This window comes from Dermacentor andersoni, chromosome 1, assembly GCF_023375885.2.
Source record: "Dermacentor andersoni chromosome 1, qqDerAnde1_hic_scaffold, whole genome shotgun sequence".
Classification (NCBI taxonomy): domain Eukaryota; kingdom Metazoa; phylum Arthropoda; class Arachnida; order Ixodida; family Ixodidae; genus Dermacentor; species Dermacentor andersoni.
Genome location: NC_092814.1, coordinates 182,851,251 through 182,872,500, shown reverse-complemented (window position 1 = coordinate 182,872,500; position 21,250 = coordinate 182,851,251). Strand labels below are relative to the sequence as shown.

The window sequence follows — 21,250 nt, the reverse complement described above, 5'->3', positions numbered from 1 at the left end:
TGCTGTTCCTGCGGCATGAAGACGCGCTGGAAATCGGAAAAGAGTATTATAAAGCAAATAAATGTAGGAGTTTTCAGTTATTTGAACGGGCGTGGTTAAACATGTTCCTAACTCATCGATGATCACCGCGCGCGATGTTGATTGTGTCGAGCTGATTACGCCGCTGGGAGTAATCGATGAAAGTGTTGCCAAATCATTCCTTAGAACAACCTGCTTTACGTACGACCCGCACGGTTTTCCTGCGCAAAAAAAAAAGAAAGAAAAGAAAAAGAAAAGTGGGGGGGGACACAGAGACAAAAGGAGACAAGTAGGACAGTCGTAAATGTTTTACGTTTCTTTTCTGGAAAATTTGTTGAAGGTCCTTGGTACGATGCATCCGCGTATATACGCCAGTTATTCAGTCGTCTGTTCAGTCGCCTCGCTCGGTAAATGGGAATAGATGCACATTTCGCGCTTGAGAGAGGAGAACGGTCACGGGCAGTACTGATAGCTGCGGATATGTTTACGCTTTCTGTATCTGCCTTATTTGGCGCACCTTTTTTTTTTTTTTTTTCCTCTCTGCCGGCGTCACCGCGCGTTCGTGTACCGCTAGCTGCACGCGTAGCCTCCTGCTGCGAGTGGTCGGCGCGACGCGACATTCGCCTACTGACACACTCCTCCTCACTGGGCCAAGGCTGGCCGCTCGTGCGGGCGCCCGCCGCCGCTGACGTCCTCTGCGCGCGCTCTGCGGAGCCTCGTTAGGAGACTCCGCGTTTAGCTTCTTCCGGCTCGGGTCTTTGCGTCCTTTTTTCTTTCTTTTTTTTTTCCTCACAAGAAGCGGAAATACTCCATTGAGACAAAGACATCGTCCGCAATTGCTACTGGGAAGCTGAGGCGACCCACCCGTGCCGGTATGCGGAGCTGAGTTGCGAACGCTTCTTCGAAGTTTCAGTGCAAGCGAACTATGTTTTGTTGTTCTTGTTCACAGTGACGTAGTCGCTTTTTATTTTACTTTATTGTATACGTAAGTTGTAAATAGTTTTCTTCCTTCTGCTCTATCGTCTCACACTGGAAGTCGAAAGGCATAAGTGACTAATTAAGATAATTTCACTAATAAACTGTTAACTAGTTACATTAGCGCACGTATTGCAGTACCCGAACGGAAGCCAGTGATTTCATAACGCACATCCACTTGGAACCATTTTTGTTGCACCTGGATGGCCTTAATTGTTGCTGCCACATTGAAAATTCGGCGCGTAAATTCGGAGAGAGTAAACAGTGAAATGGGGGGGGGGGGGGTTAACGGAAAATACTACATGCGGATGTCCTACAAATTACGAACAATTTTTCTGAGCGCGTCCCATTTAGGTCACAGTGCACGTCTCATTTATTTCGCAACATATGCACTTTGGAATCGTTCTGAACCTTCAGGTTCAACCAGAAAGGCGAAATATATGTCGAACTACATTGGAGTTTCCATTATTATGCTTCTTGGTCACGGACACGGTACACGTTCCTGTGTCAGTATCGTGGCTTTGTTTTTGTTTTCCGTTGTGAAGAGTGTGCGCTTTGGTCTCCTGAAAAGAGAGAGCCGCGCCGGGCGTTTTACATGCGCCCGTTCTTGGCGTTCATCAGGAAGCTGAGGTGTTTTAAGCGAGGTTATGTGCGCTATGTAAAAGTGCTATAGTGGTGCTCCTACGTGTAATGAGCCGTTCTTCGGTGGTCTCGTATTTGTACGCTTTCTCTCGTCGTTCTCATCGTTCCCGTGACCTTTGCATATTGTGGCATTGACGATGGCACTACTCTGGTTGTTTTTTAAGTGTTGCTTCTTTCCGGCATCTTTTTTTCAGATTATTCCTCGCTGCGCTTTGTTGTGGACTAAAGTCACAAGGATCGGCATCTACATTTGTCAACATTTCTGGCGTCCGTTCTGTCTCCCTGACCTCTGACCAAGCGTCCGATGCTCATAGCTAAAAGCAAAAAAAAAAAAAAAGGTAGTCTGCAGGTTGTCTCCCCTTCAAATGAGCTGTATTCACGGGACGGAACAAATCGGCGATTCAGTCCGCGGAACGCGAGCGTGACGTATGTGCAGCCTGTCGGAGGCGCCATCAGGTGGGGGAAAAAAAAAGTGGAATCGTAGCAAAAGGCGACAGAAGAGTGTTGGTAGCGGAGAGATGAGTTACAAAGATAGTATACAGTATTCACAATGTTTACAAGAGTTTGCGTATCGTGCGTTGGCGCCGATATCAGCTATACATCAAGCTCCGTCCGCGGACTGATTCGGCGTTTTCGTGTTGTATGAATCCCCATATAGTGTTCCGGGTAGTCATGACCGTATAAACTCGAGTCACGGTGAACCGTGTAGGTGTAAAAAAAAGTGTGAAGAAAAATAAACAAAACAGCACGACTGAGATGTCAAGCGAGCCTTGTAGTATATGTCGTTTAAATGCAGCGCATCGCTGCAAGCGCGCCGCCGCTGCGTGCGAGTTCTCGCGTATCCGCTCGCACAACGCGTCCCTCGCGAAGGATGCGGAGGCTGCACGCGCACTCTCCCTCCCCACCCCCTTCACAATGACTTGCATGCCGGTTTTCCTTTTTCTCTCGCCTTGACCGAGGAGCGCGGCGGCTCAGAGCATAGGAAAGGTCACGCACGGCGTTGCCGAAAGTAGCCTCAGAGCGAGCGGAGCGCCATGTTGCCTGTTTTTCGTTACCCGTTGCTCGAGGCTGCGACATTCGCCTACTGACACAGAGAACGGCAGCGCAGTGGGCCAAGGCCCTCGACGCGCTCGAATCTGCGCCCTTGTTTCTGACGCCTTGATAGCTTTTCCACCGCAGAGTGGCTCGTCTACCCGTGTTTGTGCGATGTGGGCGCGAAGTTTGAATGAATAACTTCGAAAAGGAAAGCATCGTATAGGGGACTTGGAGGCCTCCCCAAGGTTACTTCGTACTTAAAGCACTTACACGCCTGGACGCTGGCTTGGTTGATCTAGACATTTCAAAGCAATTTAATGGTCGTTCCTGCACTTGGAACTCAGCCGCTCAGTTTCTCTACACGTGATCGAACGTTTCCAGTGGCAGAACGCCGTGCGGACCAAGCGAGAGCAGTATTAGATTCGTAGGACGATCCCACCGCTGTTACCAGTTGTAGGAGTTGTCGGACCAGCACTACTCTGTGCTTCGTTAACTACCTCGTTAACGTTACATGCAACGCACACGCGTGGTGACTGTGCCAATTCATTCACAGCTGGCCTAGCTGTATCTACAGTGCTCTGTTGGCACAGCACCTCGTCGCTTTCACTACGGCCTTTAACAGCCTCTGTTGCCACTAAGGCATCGTTAGCGGCTAGTCCTTTCCCTTCACCTATGAATGTGCAGCCAATCTCACAGGCACTACTCTTCTTGTTGTCTTTTGGCGAAAATCCGCCAGATACTTCATTTTTTTGCTCACGCTCACGCTTACGTTCTTGATACTCACGTTCACGTTCATTCTAACGTTCCTGACGCTCACGTTGACGTTCTTGACGCTCGCACCTAAGAGTAAGTTCTTGAAGCTCACGCTTCCGTTCATTCTCGCGTTCTTGACGCTTACGCTCACTCTTACGTTCACGACGCTCACGTTCACTAAGCTCATGACGCTCACGCTCCCGTGGTTATTGTATCACCTCCCAAGCAATCTCAATGCTTTTATCATCATTGCCACTATCTTGAATCGCCTTTATGATAGCTGGCTTTTTCATCTGTTCGTCCGCCTCAACTCCCAAATCGTCGCACACCAATAACAAGTCTAACCTCTTCAACCTTCTAAGATCCATGGCAGCTGCCCCGACTGGTGGTTAGAACTGCTTTCCTTAATTAATTTGTGCAAACACACAATATGCAACAAATTCCTGATTCCTAGAACTATCAAAATAAACACAACATTTGAAGTCTGGCGAATCAAAAGGGAAAAAAAAAAAAAAAAAACCACGCGCTCACTTACGGTTGCAGCACCCTGCCATCTGGTTCATCGGTCCGCTCTTCCCGGTTCCTCAGGACTCCCTGGGTCGAAGGCTCGCTCTGCTTCGCTGTTCCCAGTTCCTCATGACTACTTTGGACGAAGGATCTCTCTTCTTCGCTGTTCCAAGTTCTTCGGGACTCCTTTGGACGGAGGCTCTTTCTCTCGACGAAGGTTCATCCGTAGCGCTGCCACCGCGGGTCGGTCGAAGCACGTGCAGCGGTATGAAATAGCTGGCACGTTGCCACCCCGGCCGGCCATTCCTATATTATAACAGCAGGTGGAGGCGCCCGATCGTGTTTGGCGATATCATCTTCACTGGGCGCTGATCGGCTGAGTCAGCAGGCAGTGCGACGGATGTTGCGGCGTAACGCAGATGTGGTGGAAAATAATAATAAAAAAAAGGTTGTAAATCGAGAATATGGCCCGTCAAGAAGGGAGCACCTATAAAATTATTGAAGATTGGTCAGCTGTTGTATTAACGTAGTCGTTCGCACCTTAGAAGAGGTCGGAAACGGGATCTGTAGCTAGTCGTTATGGTCAGCAGGATTATCAAGGTCACCGGCTACTGTCGTACATGCCCAAACTGTGTACAACGAAAGGCTCTGCGCATCCGCCTCCTGGTGCGCGTTTCGCTCTCGGGCGCGAGTTGTGTATCACAAGCTTCTGACGTATATAGCATTCATCCGGGAAGCCTGCTTGAAATTATACAGTGGTCGCAGTTTGGACAGTAAGATCTCAATGTGGCCGCGTGTCATGAATGCCCGCTTTGGATGTCCGACTGGTGTTTCTCGATGGCTTGCCGCCAACTGTCCTGCAAATGCAGCTTGGCGGAGAAAATTCTTTGGTCCGTGGACGTTGCATGGACCGCTTAGGTGATTTCGTTCGCGTGTTTTTTTCTCGCACTCTCTATTTCCCATCCCTACATTTGCTATAATCTCCGAAGCCAGTTACACTTCATTCCCCAATATAAGTCAGGCGTGAGTGCATAATGGAGAAAAAACAAACAAACTTGGTTGATCTCTTTTTAGAGGAATTGGTCGTAACACGAAAGTGACACTTGTATTTGAAGAAGCAGTGGCAGGATTCGTTGCACATCCATAAATACAAGTCGGTAAATGTGCACAGTCCTAAATTAATTAGATTTGCTCGAAGGGCAAAGCAATGGCAGCGATAACAAGGACGCGAGGCCTGTGCTGCTGTGCAGCGTAAACATCACCCAGGAGGCTACCAGGCGTCATGGGTATATCCGACGTGACGGTGAGTGTGTATGTGGCGTAAGCGCCAGGAATGCAATCGCCCGTAGCAAAAGACATGTCCAAGCACTACCATCTTTACTTCCATTATAGGTGTGCGGGCTGCCGACCTTGTTTTCTACGGAATTACTTAGTGAGGAAAGAAATGTCCTCATTACCACAAATGTACATCATCAAGGGCACAATTGCTTTAATAAAGCAAACCTTTCTAACCTGTCTATGTCTACTTTCCTGACCACTGGGTAGGCAGAAAACGGCAAAGTATCGCCATCCGAAATGCCAGGATATTTGCGTGATGACGATTGCGTGGCGTACGTATAGATGAAACAGATTTTCGCTGGAGCCCAGCAGAGAACACTTTCGTGTTTAAAAAAAAGTTTAATAAGCGGGGATGCAATTGAGCTCTGCATGGCCACTTGTCCCACTGAGGTGTTGTTTTGGGCCGGTTGGCTAGGGCCCGTGCGGAAAGCAGCGCGAAATACGTGGACGAGAGCGTAAATGTTTCGTGCTGTTAATAGTGCGTGCTCTTGTCCAAATTCGTGCTCGCGTGTCCAAGTCGGAATGCGCGCTTTAAGAGAGAGAGAGAGACGAGCGAGGAGCGTCGTCGGTTGCGTCCGTTCCCCGGAAAACAAAACGCGCTATCCAAGGAACTAACAAGACAAACACCCAACAGCGAAAGCTGTATCTCTGATCGCGGCCTCATCCAGGCTCTCTGTGCGCTGCATCACCTTGTATGGCTGCCTGACATTCGCCTACTGACCCACACTTCGCCGCACTGGGCCAAGGTTTCCGCCGGCGACGCGCGGCGTTCGTGGAGGCTGCCGCGCCGTCGATTAGCAGACCGGAGCCTCCTCGCGTTTCCCTCGGCAGTGCCGCGAAGGTAGAAGAGAAAGCCGCCGCCGTGCCTTAGCGCCATGCTTCCGCGGCGGAGGTCGCCCGTGCGTGCGCGCGGCCTTCGTGTGTCTGCCGCTTCCGGCTACGGCGCTCGCCCTTTCACAGGCGTCGTCGTCAGTGCCGTGCTATGCTGGTCAGAAACAGCGCGCGCGCAGCGAGACTAATCTTTAGAACCTCGCTCGTTTCGTTTCACCGGAGAATTCAGTGAGAAACGGTCTTCGAAAAAATAGTTTAGAGACTGCAGCCTTCAGTATTATTCCCTGCTGGAGGTTAACGCGCTTCTGGGAAGGAGCGTGAGAACTCGGGAGGGGGTAGAATATATATATATATATATATATTTTGTCACTTGTCGCGTGGCGTACCGGAGGTGGGCCTATGGTTTCTTCACGAGACGCACAGTAAGCTGTTGACTTGGGCCAGTTGGCTAGATTCCACACTGAACAGAAAGGAAAAGCAAAGGACGGCCCATAGGATGACGCAAGCGACACTTAGCTGCGTGGAGACGGAAGGGGCCCGTTATCGGCATACTGCTGTCGTTTACATCCGAGAGGTCAGTTTATACCAACAAAGACAAGCGGGCGAGTCCATTCAGAATGCATAGTGGATTGATCGCAACGCCACAAGAGACACAACAGGTGCTCGATTCCCTCGTCTAGATTCCCTGATGTTATACTACTTTCTCTGTACACCTTCATAGGCCTCGAGGTCACCTCTGTATAAATAAGGGCGTCTTCACCATCACGTCGCCTATAGAAAGCGGTAGAAGAAGTGCAGTCTATATCGTATAAAAACGAGACATTTGGATGCCAATATATTAACGTAATGTAGCCGCGCATGATGGCTTTTACTGGCGCACCGCTGTTTACCGGTGCAGGAATCAGTGCGAGGAAAGTGCGGCCGCCAGGAAGCGCTAAAGTGAGCAGCTCATGCATTTCAAGTGAGAAGCATTCTACTCTTTCGGCTGTATACGAAGCTTCCTGTCAAGTATATTTATGGAGGTGACGTCACTGACTGGCACGCACTTGAGTATTCATCTACTGTTTGGCTATCAAGCGCACACTAATTATACCAGAGCGTTCTGATATACGAATCAGCTGCAGCTTATCTACTTTAGTCCAGAAACGAATGGACTTGTACTGTTCTTTGTCAGTTTCCTTCAGTCGGAACATATATGGGAACTGGAAAAAGTGATCGAACAGAGCCGTGTGACGGGTCCTTCCGTGCGCTCAACCTCCTTCGATAGATTTTTCTACCTGTATACGTATAGTAGCAAAGTTGTGGCACGCGGCGTGATCGGCGGTGCGTGTGCAAAAGCTCCCACAGAGCTTTTCGCGTCGTACATATAGCAAGCGAGCGCGGCGTTTCGCCATCTTGGCGGGTCGAAGGCCACCCCTGCCGTCATCTGGTCCCGTTTGTCCGCTCCGTTGCGCCCGGGGCACGCATCCGTCCGCCTCCGCCGTGCTGTGCCCTTGTCCCGGCATGTCGCACACGCCCTGTCGATTCCCGATGGCCGAGGAGGAGGTGCAGATCCGTTCAAAGAGACTTGTTCGAAAAAAACACACACACACACACACACACACACACACACACACACACACACACACACACACACACACACACACGCACACGCACACGCACACGCACACGCACACACACACACACACCCAGCGAGGCGCAAGCTACACTGGCCGTGCAAGTGTTACGAAAGCCTCTCTGCGGCCGTCACCACCTTGTCCAGCAGGCAGCCGTGAAGATGCGAAGCGCTCGAGGAACCAAAAATCAGAAGAGAAAAATGAGTCCCCCTCTCAAGCAGCCTTCGCCAGCGTTCACGTCCGTCCGCGTGCTACGTATACATGGTCGCTACATGGACGGTGGTATAAAGGACGGGAAACAGTGGCCCATCGGTGGCAAGCCCATCTTTTCCGCGCAGCGCTTTCTTGTTTGCCATGAGTGATCAAGTCGTCTGATGGCCGGCTATCTGTCCGATTTGATCTTCCAGGCAGCGGGTTCGACTGCCGCACTTGAGACCATTCCGCGCGCCCTGCAGCGCCCGGAATGGGTGCTTCGAAGCCCGGTGCGGGCTTCTAAGCACTTGCAGTGGCGGTTCGCCGCTACAGCTGCCGACGCCGTGATCACCACTTCGTCACCACTTCGTCGTGCTGCCGACGCCGTGATCACCGCGCGACGTCGTAGAATCGCTGTGGCTCTTTCAGGAATGTTAGCGCCCAAAGGCAAGAGAGCGTCGCGGGTGCGACGGCTGGTCGGTTGGAGAGGAGACCTGCGGCTAGCAGAACTCGCTTCTCTCCCCTGGTTGTCTGCGCATCGGCCACATATCTGCAAAGACTGGTCCCTTGTCTGAGCAGTCGCCGTTCGTTCCAGGCGCTGTAGGGCGCTTCTGGTGCATGCGCGTGCGAGGAGCATGCGGTCCTCTTATTTTCTTTCCTTTTTTCTCCTGTGGTGGGCGCAGAACAGCAAGATTATTCTAGAGGGAAACTATGCGGCGACAGCTTTACTCAATTTGCGAGCAGTTACTTCTTTTAAGAAAATGCTGTTTTATGCATTGAAGTACAAGAAGTAACTGTAACACCAATGCATTTCGTTCGACACATTGAAAATTAATATTTCGAAATTGGTACAGTCCAGAGAACTCGTTCCAAGTGGGTACGGTACGCCTTGCGAACTCTCCCGTGAAATAAGTCCGCGAATGCACGCAAAGTGCCTTGAGCGGCCAGTCGCCCGGCAATTTTGTCTGCATTTGCGGGCTTCTTTTACGCTCGGGAAAACACTTTATGTAGCACGTATTGGGCAACAGAAAGCTGTATCGGGAGTTGTTCATGTTGTCCTACGATTTTATCATTGGCACTTTTCATCCAATTATAATATTTGAGAAGTTGATTAATTAATTAAGACTAATTATCTAATTAGGCGAAATGAAAAGTATAGTTTGGGTATCTCCAAGCGACGGCGAACAACACTACTTTACTTCTGTCCAGCTACGTGGCATTTGCATATTTTTAATGTTTGGCTCAAGTTACGTGGGACGCCGTGTATCCACTCATCGTAAAGTCACACGTTGCTCGAATCAAGAAGGCATATCAAACCGTCTGAAACTACAGGGAGCTTTAACTTGCGTAACTTTGCTAAGCAACGAACGCAGCGGTGTTACTGGCTGTCAGTTCAGCTATATTTTGCCGATGGACTGGACTGTCGCCTAATCGTGCCTAATGGGCAACAACAAAGCGGCGACGTTTTTCTTGTACACACTGAAAACGTACCTCGTCAGATGTGGTAGAGTGATCGAAGTGTACCGAGGAGGAGATCGCCACGTTCGCTGTGGCAAGATCAAACAACTGGGCGGCCTTGTCACAGGGGCCATTCAAAGATTCTTTCCGCTCGAACTGCTCGCGTGGCATCATTTCGCGATGGCAAATGTGCTGAATTTATAGTGTTCTGCTTTCAGAAAGAAGACGACAAGTTTCGTGCCGTGGAGGTGGGTGCGCGCGTTCCTCCGGGCTGTAGAATTAAAAGCACGTATAAGCACACCTGAGTACCTCAAGCAGGCTAGGTCACTATTTGTAACCGCCCCCCTTTCAAAGGGGATTCCAATAAATCATCGTCATCATCGTACTTAGCAGCCGCCATTTCTTTCTGGACTCATGGCGGTCGCTAATAAACGTCGCGCCCAGCGTTGAGGCTTAAATTGTCTGTTCGGCATACATTTAATACTCTGCGTATAAGCTGCTCAAAGGTTTCTGCTGTCGCAGAAACGACATGTCTGACAGCAGCGTGCAGATTCACTATAGGTTATATAATTCGGGAGTTAAGTGACGGTACTTCAGTTGTACTTCGAATTTTCGTTTCGCAAAACTGTTTGTTTATTATTACGTGAACCGGAGAAGTTAGCGCTGCTTGTCACTTTGTTTAAACGAGTGAAGAACATCATTTGCCTGATCTATGTATAGTTGGCAGGCGTTGCAAGACATTGTTGTGCGGCAGTGCAAAACTCCTCTCTCTCTCTCTCTCTCTCTCTCTCTCTCTATATATATATATATATATATATATATATATATATATATATATATATATATATGTGTGTGTGTGTGTGTGTGTGTGTGTGTGTGTGTGTGTGTGTGTGTGTGTGTGTGTGTGTGTGTGTGTGTGTGTGTGTGTGTGTGTGTGTGTGTGTGTGTGTGTGTGTGTGTGTGTGTGCATGCCTGAATCAGTGAAACAAACAATCTGCCCTCGACTGAACTTGCAGGTGGTCTGAAGTTTCAATCGTTAGACAACACTGTAGCCTCATTGTTCGTCAATGCCGGCCAGCTATAGAATAATGTATGCGTGAGGATTCTCTTTCGCCGTTATTTCGTTTGCCGCTCAACGCGGATGCATGATTTAAATCGTATTCCTCCATCAGAACCCTTCATTCAGTGTCGACCAGTTGCGGAGCTATACCCGCGTTGTGCCTCACTCTATATTGACGCTCTCGCATCAGGTTGTCAGTTAACGCTGACAGCCTGTGGTCACTCTGTTTTTCTCTTATTCTACACACTTTTGTGATGTTTTTCTTTTCTTCTAGGGGAGAGGGGTTATGTGTCACGTGCCGTGTAAACATTAGCACCCGCTTTTATTGTTCGTTTCATTGTGTGTGAAGCAGGTACGTGTTGCCGATCGTTTTACTGACTGACTCACGCGAGCGGCGGCACATATGCGGAAATCGCTGTTTGCGCACGTTTGCACGTCGTGGATCGATTACAGTCGCTAGTTCAAAGGCACAAGGTCTTTGTCTATTCTGTGGAGGCACATATCACGCGCTCATTTTGTTTCTGTCACTCCCCAGACGTCAGGCAGGGGTGGAAAAAAAAAGTAAGAAATTAGTAACATTGTGAAACCGAGCAAGGCCGTCGCTAGAAATCGCATATATGAACGTCGGGCGGCCTCCTGCCGTTGCTGCTGCCTGCCGCTCTAACTGATACTTGGGTGCAGGCCATCTGAGGATACGAGCTGCACTGCGCGCGTCGCGAGCAAGGACTCTCCAGCTGCGATGTGTGTCCCAGCTTTTCCGAGCTCCGGGCGAAAGGGTGGAAATAAAAAAGGAAAGCAGAAACGCGAGTGAACAAAGAGAAAGGAACGCACGCCGAAGCAACGCTGCCGCTGTCAGCGATTTCCTGTTTATGTATACAGGTAGCCATTTGTGCCCGTATATTTAGCGTTTGGTGCCTCCGCTCTGCGGCTTAAAAATAACCGAAAGTTATTTCTGGGTGACGGGTCTTAGCTCGCCCCGACGTTACTCTTCCGGATGAAGGTGATTTGTGAGGATGGCTACGCAATGACTTTTTAAAGCGAAGCTTTCTTTGCCTCTTCCTTGGACTTTCCCGCTGCTGCTGCTGCAGCTGTGGCTGCTGCTGCCACGCACACCGCTTGGGGGAGAGTGAAAATTGGGGGGGGGGGGCGTCACAGCGTGTGTATACATGACAGGAGCGAGTCAGAGAGGAAAGGTGACGCTAGAAACTCCTTTTCACCCCACCACGTCGAATGTGCACAATGCCATCTGGAGCTCCCTGGCCGTCGCCACTTTAGTCTCTTGACCGTTGTAATTATCCGTGACTCCCCTCAGAAGCATTGCAGAAACTGCAGCGCTTCCCTTTCTACTGAGGTGCGAGTCCAGAGGGGACGTGAGATAGAACTGTAGGGAGGAGGGAGAGGGAGAGGCAGTTCCTATACAAGGGAGGGGGGGGGGAGGGGAGGTGACGTGAGAAGGCAAGCAAACCCTACGGCGGTTGCGGCGAAACTGGATAAGTGCAAGTTCAAGGTACGGTACAGTACGTTGCTGCTATTTCTGAAAAATAAACACCATGCAAATATGTCAAGCGGACAAACTACGCAGGTCGTGCAGAAGCAGAGCCGCATTAATTAAATCACACTGCAGGGTCCAGGCGGCACTACAGAAGCGGTCGACCGTCAAATGAACACTTCTGTGCCCGCCGCGTAAGCTTTGCGGCTATGGCATTATTAGAGGCCGTGAAAGGCGACTCCCTGCAAGCTGAGTCACCTTTGCGCCCGCATTGGGAGACTTCACGCCAGAAAGAAACAAGGTGTCTGCGGCGTGAAACACAAGAACCCCTATTTAGATTGCCAAGTTGGCGTTGTTTATCAGATTCCCCTGACATGCGGCAAAACCTACATAGGCCAGACGGGCCGTTGTTTGAACGTGCGAATCCGCGAACACGAAAGATCAATTATAAACCGGGAGCAACGTCATTTACCCATGCATTGCTTAGATAATAAGTGCAGGCCTCTGCTCAACCAGGTTAAGATCCTGCGCAAGTGCAATAACGAAAAAGCACGAGAACTTCTAGAGGCATATTATATAAAAAAGAAGGGACAAGCATGCATCAGTGACACATCGGTCATGCTTTACAATAGGGAGGCACGTTTCCTAGATAATATGTTTAGCTGAGCCACGCCATTGGTTTTTTTCTGATTTTTTGTTTTTCTACTTTTCTGCTGCTGATACCCTGATGCGCCTGCGCTGGCATGGTCTGATATTTAAGTGTTTTCCTCGAATAAACCACAGTTGTTAGTTTGCGCCTGTCCTGTCTTCTTCCTTGTGATCGTCTAGAAAGCGCAACCAATCTTTCCGAATACAATGAACCAACTTGCCCAACAACGCATTCTGCTAAAGGAAGGAATGATTCGCTTACACCGATTCCCACAGTGCGTGGGGTCTGCATAATTTTTCTGTTCATTGTGTGTGGACATCCGTCCTTGTTGCGGGACGCAGCGGGGTTCTTGTCTTCGCCGAGCCACAGTCGCGCGGCTCGGCGACTGTGGCTTTCCACTTCAAAGCTAGAAATTGCGGGTTCGATTCCTCACCGCATAGGCTGCATTTCCGACGGAGGCAGAAAGCACGAATGCGTGGGCTCGTAGATTTCAGCGCGCCTTAAGGATCTTGACGACCTGTGCTCGTCATGAGTGATCGTCATGTTTTGGCTTATGACAAGCCCTCGTAACGTAGATGGCGGTAGGAATACTGTCGTCATTGCTTTGGGTGAATTAGGCTTCCCACAATATTCGCAGACATATATTTCAGTGCTAAATCACGTTATAGAGAGATATAACTTCAAAGAAATGAGCCACTTTTGTAGTTGTTGTTTTTTTCTTCTTCTCTATCTTGTTTATTGACCCCTTAAGGGGGTTAGTTAGTGGCAGTTCATCCACAGCCTTCAATTGGTGATCTGTATACTGCCAATTTTGAGTCTTGGGTCATTAAATATCACTATTCAAACAGCCATTGTTAGATATGGGACTTTTTCTGAGCCTACTTCGAGTTCACCAGACCACATCGAATCGCGTCACAGCTAATTGAGGAGCGCAGATGCACATCTACCCCGTTCCCGAGGCGCGGCACGTGCAAACGAGTTGGCGTCCCCCACCTCGTGCGCCGCAAGTGGAGCTATTCACTGCTTGACTCTTCCCGAAAGTGTAGCGGGAGCCTGGCACGGTTCCAGGTAACGCAGGGCCCGAGCAAAGCTGCTTTGCAGCACTGAAACGTCGTCCCCTTCCGCCTATTGTGACGGCGCTTGCAAGTCAGGATGGCAATACCGCTGAGAGAAGTAAGCCTTCGGACAATTGTGGCCCAAGGAGCGACCCTGTGCGCCGGGTGTGACACAATCGCACGGGCGCCTACCATTGGCCGAAAATGACGACACCTGAGCGAGCTCGCCGATTGGCTGAAAATGGCGTCACCTGAGCGGGCTCGCCGATTGGCCGAACGTGACGTGACTTCGAGACACCGAAGGGCTTAAAAGCCAGAGACTGGGAGCAGCAAGGGAGCATTCCTTCATTCATTTCTTTCGAGCTTCTTGCCACGGGCCGCAGCGTCCGAGTTGCTGCCGGCCCGTAATGACTTTATGACTGTTACTTTCTTTATACTCTCACTGTAAATAATGTAAATAAACCTCCAGTTTTTCATCTCAAAGTCCTCCTCAACCTCGGCCAACTCCCGCACCCAACGGCAAGGTCCAAAAATCTGGGGGACAGCAATTGGGATTGTCCTCCAGATCCAACAACTGGTGGCAGCGCTAGGGATGAACCTTCGTCCAAAGAGATCCTACAACTGGTAGCAGCGGTGGGATCGTCTCCAACTCCAACACCATACCTTCACGGGCACTTAGCAGGCTTTTGAGAAAGGATGCCAATAGCATAATTCTCCGCAGTACAATAGAGTCTGCCGACAAAATTATTTCTCGTGGAGTGTCCCTCACTGCCCAGTGGATACCTTCGCACGTGGGTATTGCTGGAAATGAAGAGGCTGATCGCCTCGCTTCAACCTGTGCTCACAACGGGAGTGACTGCCCGGAAATTTCTTGTATGATTGACAACCCCCGTGTGTTAATCCGCCGATACCTCCTAAAGCAGCACCCAGACCAGCGTATTGTATTGCAGCACCCAGACCAACCTTGTATTGGAATGTCCCGCATTCGTCACACAACGTGCACTGCTAATTAATGAATGTGGACTGATTGGACTCAAGTGTACGACCCTTGATGATTGCCTGTTTCCGAGAGGGAGTGCTGCTCAACGCGACCAGGCCCATAGAGCCTTGCTAAGTTCATGCAGAACACTGATTTGGCGTCCCGTTTATAGATATTCTTTTCCGTGTTCCTACTTTCTTTTGTCCGTTGCTCTGTCATTTGTTTATTTCGTATTTCCTTTCCTATTTCTCTGTTTCCTATCTTCTCTTCTCCTCTTTTCATTCCCCCCTCCCGAAAGAGTATAGGCAGGCGTTGTGCCCCTCTCGGTGGCAGTTTTCAGCTTGCTCTCTCCCTGTTTCCTTTCTGTTTTGTATGTTTCCATAAATAATAATAATAATAATAATAATAATAATAATAATAATAATAATAATAATAATCACCGGCACCTTGCCATTGTGGAAGAAATAACAAAGCCACAGAGACAGCCGGTGCTGAACCGAAAGAAGAAAAGAAACCGAATGGAAAGAAGCCACAACAAACACAATTTACCCGCGTCACCACACGCTGTCGCACCGTATAATACAGCCACGCTGACTTCACTAACCGAACGGTCGAATATGCGAGCACGTGCACGACTTTGGACGAGGCGCTTCCTTTTTGCCGTCTCAAGTTGAGCAATACACGTGTTTGTGAGCTAGGCGCGGCACTAAAGGAAAGAGAGGAACTGTTGGTTGCGAAAATTCTTTCGGCGCGTATTAAGTGTACGCGGATCTGGGCGCGCCGAGCCACGGAGAGGAAAAAAATAAAGCTCAGGTGCACGCCCGGTCAGCTCCGCGAGCGTTGACAGCCGCGGGCAGAAATAACTGCCGCTGCGTTGGCTGCACGTGTTGAGGAAAGAGGCGCGACGCGCGCGCTCCGTTTTCGCCGCGGCCGACCGGCACGACGACGTCATGCCGCACGGCCCTCGTCGCGTGTGTAGCGATGTTATGCAACAACCTTCCCAAATCTCTATCGCCGAAACTCCGGTGTCCGAACGGCAGTATACCGCGCACTGTGTGTACGCGCGAGGTTGTGTGTACATGCAAGAGCCGACTTGTCGCGAGCATTTATTGGGCATGCACGGGTAGCGCTGCCCGCAACGAAAATAACGTTTAATACCCGAGACGAAGCCGCCTTTCCTGTCGACTTGTTTATCGTTATCCCGGTGCAACGCTTCCCGTACGCCAACCGGTGATGGCCAACGAGTCCAGCAAGCGCCGTCTGCGATTATGTCCCTTTGCCTTTCGCAGCACTTTAATTGCCACCACGCGTTGGAACTTGAAGCACCGGAATCTTCTTCTCGTGCTTTTGACAACCTAAATTTCTTCCGAGAGTCCACTCGGAGGGTGGTGCGCTTGATGGGAAATAGGTAGTTACTGTGTGCACTCCCGTACAGAGCATTTGCAGACCACGGCCACTTGGTTCGGGGCCGTTACGCAACAGTCCGGAATTGACCGCAGTGACACTCGAAGGAAGGCCTTTCGCAACGTCTTGCTCCCGTTGTCGTTCTCAACACGATCGAATATTTCTGAGACGCTTCTGCGAAAGTAAAAATTTCCACCGCCGGTACAAATCACGATGGAACCTATCGCAATGGGCATGTTTAGAACAAGGGTCCAGAGTTTAGGATGCCCCGACAAGCGACCGCCTTGCGTTCACCGTCTGCCCCGCCCGCATAGAGGGTGCTTTATAAAATAGAGTTCCCTGCTTGCGTTGGGGTCACGTGATTGCGGCGCCCTTCCTACACTCGGAAGGAAAATGAGGACGTAATGCCAGAGAGAGAGAGAGAGAGAGAGAGAGAGAGAGAGAGAAAGAAAGAAAGAAAACATGAAATAATGCTTTCCGTAATATGTTACAGGATTAAAAAAATAATTAAATTATGGGGTTTTACGTGCCAAAACCACTTTCTGATTATGAGGCACGCCGTAGTGGAGGACTCCGGAAATTTCGACCACCTGGGGATCTTTAACGTGCACCTAAATCTAAGTACACAGGTGTTTTCGCATTTCGCCCCCATCGAAATGCTGCCGCCATGGCCGGGATTCGATCCCGCGACCTCGCGCTCAGCAGCCCAACACCATAGCCACTGAGCAACCACGGCGGGTCATTTTTCTGTTTTTTTTTTTTTGTTTTACAGGATGAAAAGTATACCCGAGACTTCATTATTTTCAATGACGAGGTGTTTAGGCGTTTTGAGATGTTCACTATAGTGCTGCGCTGCTAAGCAGGAGGTCGCGAGATCGAATCCCGGCCGCGACGACCGCATTTCGATGGGGGCGAAATCCAAGAACGTCCGTGTCCTGTGCATTAAGAGGCACGTTAAAGATCCTCTGATGGTCAGAATTAATCCGGAGTCGCCCACTACCGCGTGCCTCATAACCAAATCGTGGCTTTGGCTTGTAAAACGCCAGAATTCATTCGCTTTGAGACGTCGCAAAGCAGGTTTGGGGCGCCCACGTTATTTTTTCAAGTTTAGCGTTAGGGGCGTGAGAAAACCCAAGCTGTCTGTCACCTCGTTTCTTCTGTCGTCGTTAAGATCTGCGCTTGAATTCACCAATACGTTGTACCAACAAGCCCAAAGATACCGTATGGGTTTGGCTCATGCGGTGTGGCGAGACGCTAATCGTTCGAGGCCCCCTATTCTGAAACAGCCTAATATCATAACTCCAAACAGGAATCGGCACAGCTCTGCTAATAGGAGGTTTTAGAATTGGCGCACCCGAGCGTCTTTGCGTACCGAAAGCCCATCCACGGCACTGCTTGCCTTCTCTTGTATACGCAGGCAGTTTCCGTCCCCTGACATTGGATGCGCAAAACTCATACGCCTCCCTTGGCACTGTAGCTACCACTTCACGACATTCATGAAATGTCGCACTAAAATTAATTTCAACTTTGTTAGCTTAGCTGTTTGGACACTGTCAATAGGATGCGTTTGTGCACATCGTATATTAGGCGCGTGTTTCGAGACTGGTTGTGTTTGTCGGACGCTCGGGCTGTCATCCGCGAATCTATATTGACTGACGTCATGCGGGGCTGCGAAGACTAAAAGGACCGAAACCGCGCTTGAGAAACACGATGAAAAGCTCGAGAGGTAAAGAAAACGATGTTGTCCGCATACATCCCCCCCCCTCCCCCCACGCGCACCACCTCCAGCTTTCTTTTTCCGGCTTCGTTTCGTCGTTCGTTTAATCGGGCTCGCCGTCTGCTTGAAACAATGAACGGTCCGCGCTTGCGCAGAGTAACAGCTGCGGAGCCCGAGCCCGAGGATCCCATCTTTCGTCGTTTCCTGTATACGCGACGCCGGCGGCTGTTTCTTGAGGTGGGTGGGACGTCTTCCGAGCTGCGTCGACAGGGCCCTGCCGTGTCGCTGCGGAAAGCGGGTAGTTTGGTTTGCACAGCGCGCGCGCGCGCTCTTAAGACAATGGTTTTCGACGAAGAGAAAAAGAAAGCGCGCAGTCGTTAAAAAAAAAAAGAAGGAAAGCACGGCGGGTTGACTGCTTTGCTGCAGTGAGCGTCCGGCCGCGGCAGCCAACAATGGCGCGCCGCGTTTCGTCACTGTCCGCGTCGGAAACGCGACTGACAGCTCGACCGAGCCAGCCCCAGGCCCCTTCTCTCGGCGCGTCGCTTGTTTGTCTTTTGTGCGTGCGCCTCTCTTGTCTTTTCTAACGCGTGCGCACGCACAAAAGGGCACCGATCGGGGCCACTGTGCTCCGTCTTGTGTGGTTCCGCGCCGACAGCGACCGCATCAGCGAGCGGTAACACGCGAACCTCCGTGGATTCAATAGCGGGTCTAGCGAAACACGCGTTCGAGACCTCTGACTGTATATAGGGACTGGCGTCTCGATCAGGGAGCTTTATATGCGCATTGTACACTGATTCGGCTCGTTGGTGCTAAGTGAATGGCGCGACAGCAAGGCGCATTCATGCACTCGTCGTGCGACGCGAGTCGGTTTCACTTGGAAGCCATTGAGCCAGCTGCGTTGATCGTACCGATCACGTTGTGGTGGAAGATTGACTGCACCGGTCTTGGCGTTCACTCTCTCATAATTTTTATTTTCAGTTACGCTTCACCTGCCCCCAACAGACAACTCTATTACCGGTCTGGCCAGAGAAACGAGTCAATAAAATGTGCGGGGATCGAGAGAGATCCTTGATTGGAGGGTGAAAGTTGGGGCTATCGAGGTGCCCTTCCCTCGCCTCATCCCTCAGTTCGCGCGTTGTGCTTAGCTAGATCTCCGGGAACCGCTGCCGCAATGGCAACGTGCCGGACACGGCTAACGCGCCGGAGCTAATTTCCCCCGCAAACCGGGCTTCAACCACCCGGCACTCCCGGTGTCGAGTCACCGCGCGAGCGTACGTCATTGGGACGCGCCTTGATTGGCCTCCCGAGTGGCAGCCCCTGGTCGGGCCCTCTCTACCCGAGCTCTCTTCCGCCGAGCGCTTCGTCTGTGGCTTCATCGCCGCGGCATGTCGCTGCCAGGGTTGCCAGGTTTAGCGATATCTCGCCACATTGGCTTCTTTTGGAGCCTCCTGGCGACCGAAAATCGGGCTTGGCGACTTGGCTATATACTTTCTGGCTACTTTTGGCGGTGGTAATTTCATACTCTCCCCCGACTTGAAGCCAGATCTTGAGGGGCATGCTTTTGTGTCTTGCAAGCTCCGGAAGCAAATTCAGGAGTTGAAAATATATCATAGCCGCCATATGGTCGGTGGGCCTATTCGACTTATCCGGGGCTGTCCAGGACTGTCAGAGGTGTTTCATATGCAACGCTCGTTGGCTGAAATCAACGTTTCGGGCAGTCCGGCGCCTTCATGTATGGATCATTCGACAGTCCCAAGCAGCTCCTTCCGAGTAACAGGAATTAACGAATCTTAGGCCTTTGCGCCCTTCGTACGACGGAAGCAATAGGTGGTGTCCTGATATCACCCCCAGCGACGGTTACTTCTATATATAGATAATCTCGAAGACCACGTGGCGCCAGAAACGACTGCAACAACCGAATACGCGTCATGACAGCCATAACATTACAAATGTCAATGTATATGTGACTATGCGACTGCGTATACCAGGGAGATAAGTGTGTGACAATTAGAGTTCGCACGGGAGTCATAGTGGTGCAAGAACGGCGTGCAGCGTTGTTTATTGTATACTCAAATTGGCGAATCCGCTTCGGCTATGAGAAAGCACGAAAGTGGACGGCGAAAATTATCGAAGAACGTCAGCTGGTTGTTATTGGTAAATTATGACACAATAATATGTGCTAACATTTGATTTGTTCTGTTATTTTTACCTGCAGTGAAGCAGGAAACTACAGGTCCTTTTCGCTTTTTTCTTCATTATATTCGCGTCAAAAATTTGCAAATTGTTGGTTTGTCGCAACGTGGCTACTTTTTTGGCTACCAATTAAAGCCTTTGCCGCAGTTGGCGACTTTTTTTTTTGGCTACTTTTTCTCCCTAAGACCTGGCAACCCTGGCCGCGGCAGATGCTTACAGGACCGGAATGAGTTGGCTACGTGCACCTTTGCACCTGCGACTTCTGGTTCTCGCGCTTGGAGCGACCAGGTTAGCGCTAGCGCAACGGGCGCGCGTACTCGGTCGGTCTTGCATTTGCCCGTAAGCGCCGTGACTGTCGCATTGTGGTGCATCTCCACAAATGAAAACGTTAATAAATCGGATTCCTGGAGCATTAAAGCTACGCAGGAAACCGGCAGAACCGCGCTTCACTAGACTCCGCTTCGCACCTTATTTTTCGGCCGTACTCATGCCAATGCCTGAAGAGGTCCTGGCCCTAGCGTGACCCCAAGTCTAGGCAACTAGTCAAGTTGTGACTCACAATGGATAGCTTTAGCCATGTCGTATTACGGCGCAGAAAAGCGCCTGCCCATACGGTGAATATTTCTTTTCGACGACGTAGCGCAAGTGCAGTATTAGAGGAGTATACCGTATTACGGACGGCTTATACACGGAAACATGGTGTATCGCTTACTGGAATCGCCGAAACAGGTACGGCATGCCCTTATTATGTCACGTTGCAGTGTTAGCAGTTAGCACTTTTCGTCCATGCTGTCTGGTCGCACGGCAAATCTTTCCGTCCGACTTGTCTATTGCGATGCGAAAAAAAAAAAAAAAACCGGAAAAGCCGCAAGACAAATGACTATTGTATTACCGTACTGAATGGTATTGGGGGTGAGCTCCATCGCTGGAAAAGCTGGCGCTGCCGTCAGCATGACGTGGCGTGAGGGATGTACGGCATGCCCGTATTATGTCACGTTGCAGTGTTAGCAGTTAGCACTTTTCGTCCATGCTGTCTGGTCGCACGGCAAATCTTTCCGTCCGACTTGTCTTTCGCGATCCGAAAAAAAAAATTAAATAAAAAAACCGGTAAAGCCGCAAGACAAATGACTATTGTATTACCGTACTGAATGTTATTGGGGGTGAGCTCCATCGCTGGAAAAGCTGGCGCTGCCGTCAGCATGACGTGGCATGAGGGATCACGTGGGCACAGCGGCCGCGTCGGCTGCTTCGGAAGCGCCGAAGCAAGCTGAAAACGAAAGTCCCACCTGCGCTGTGGTTCTCATTAAGTGGGGAGGTTTTCCAGCTTCAGGTGTGTGCT

At 50.4% G+C, this 21,250-nt stretch overlaps 1 protein-coding gene across 1 annotated transcript in view; it reads left to right on the top strand.

Annotated features, from left to right (window-relative positions):
• The window catches only part of ftz-f1 (ftz transcription factor 1), a 347,537-nt gene that overhangs the window by 109,710 nt on the left and 216,577 nt on the right, over positions 1 to 21,250 (top strand). The window lies entirely within an intron of this gene.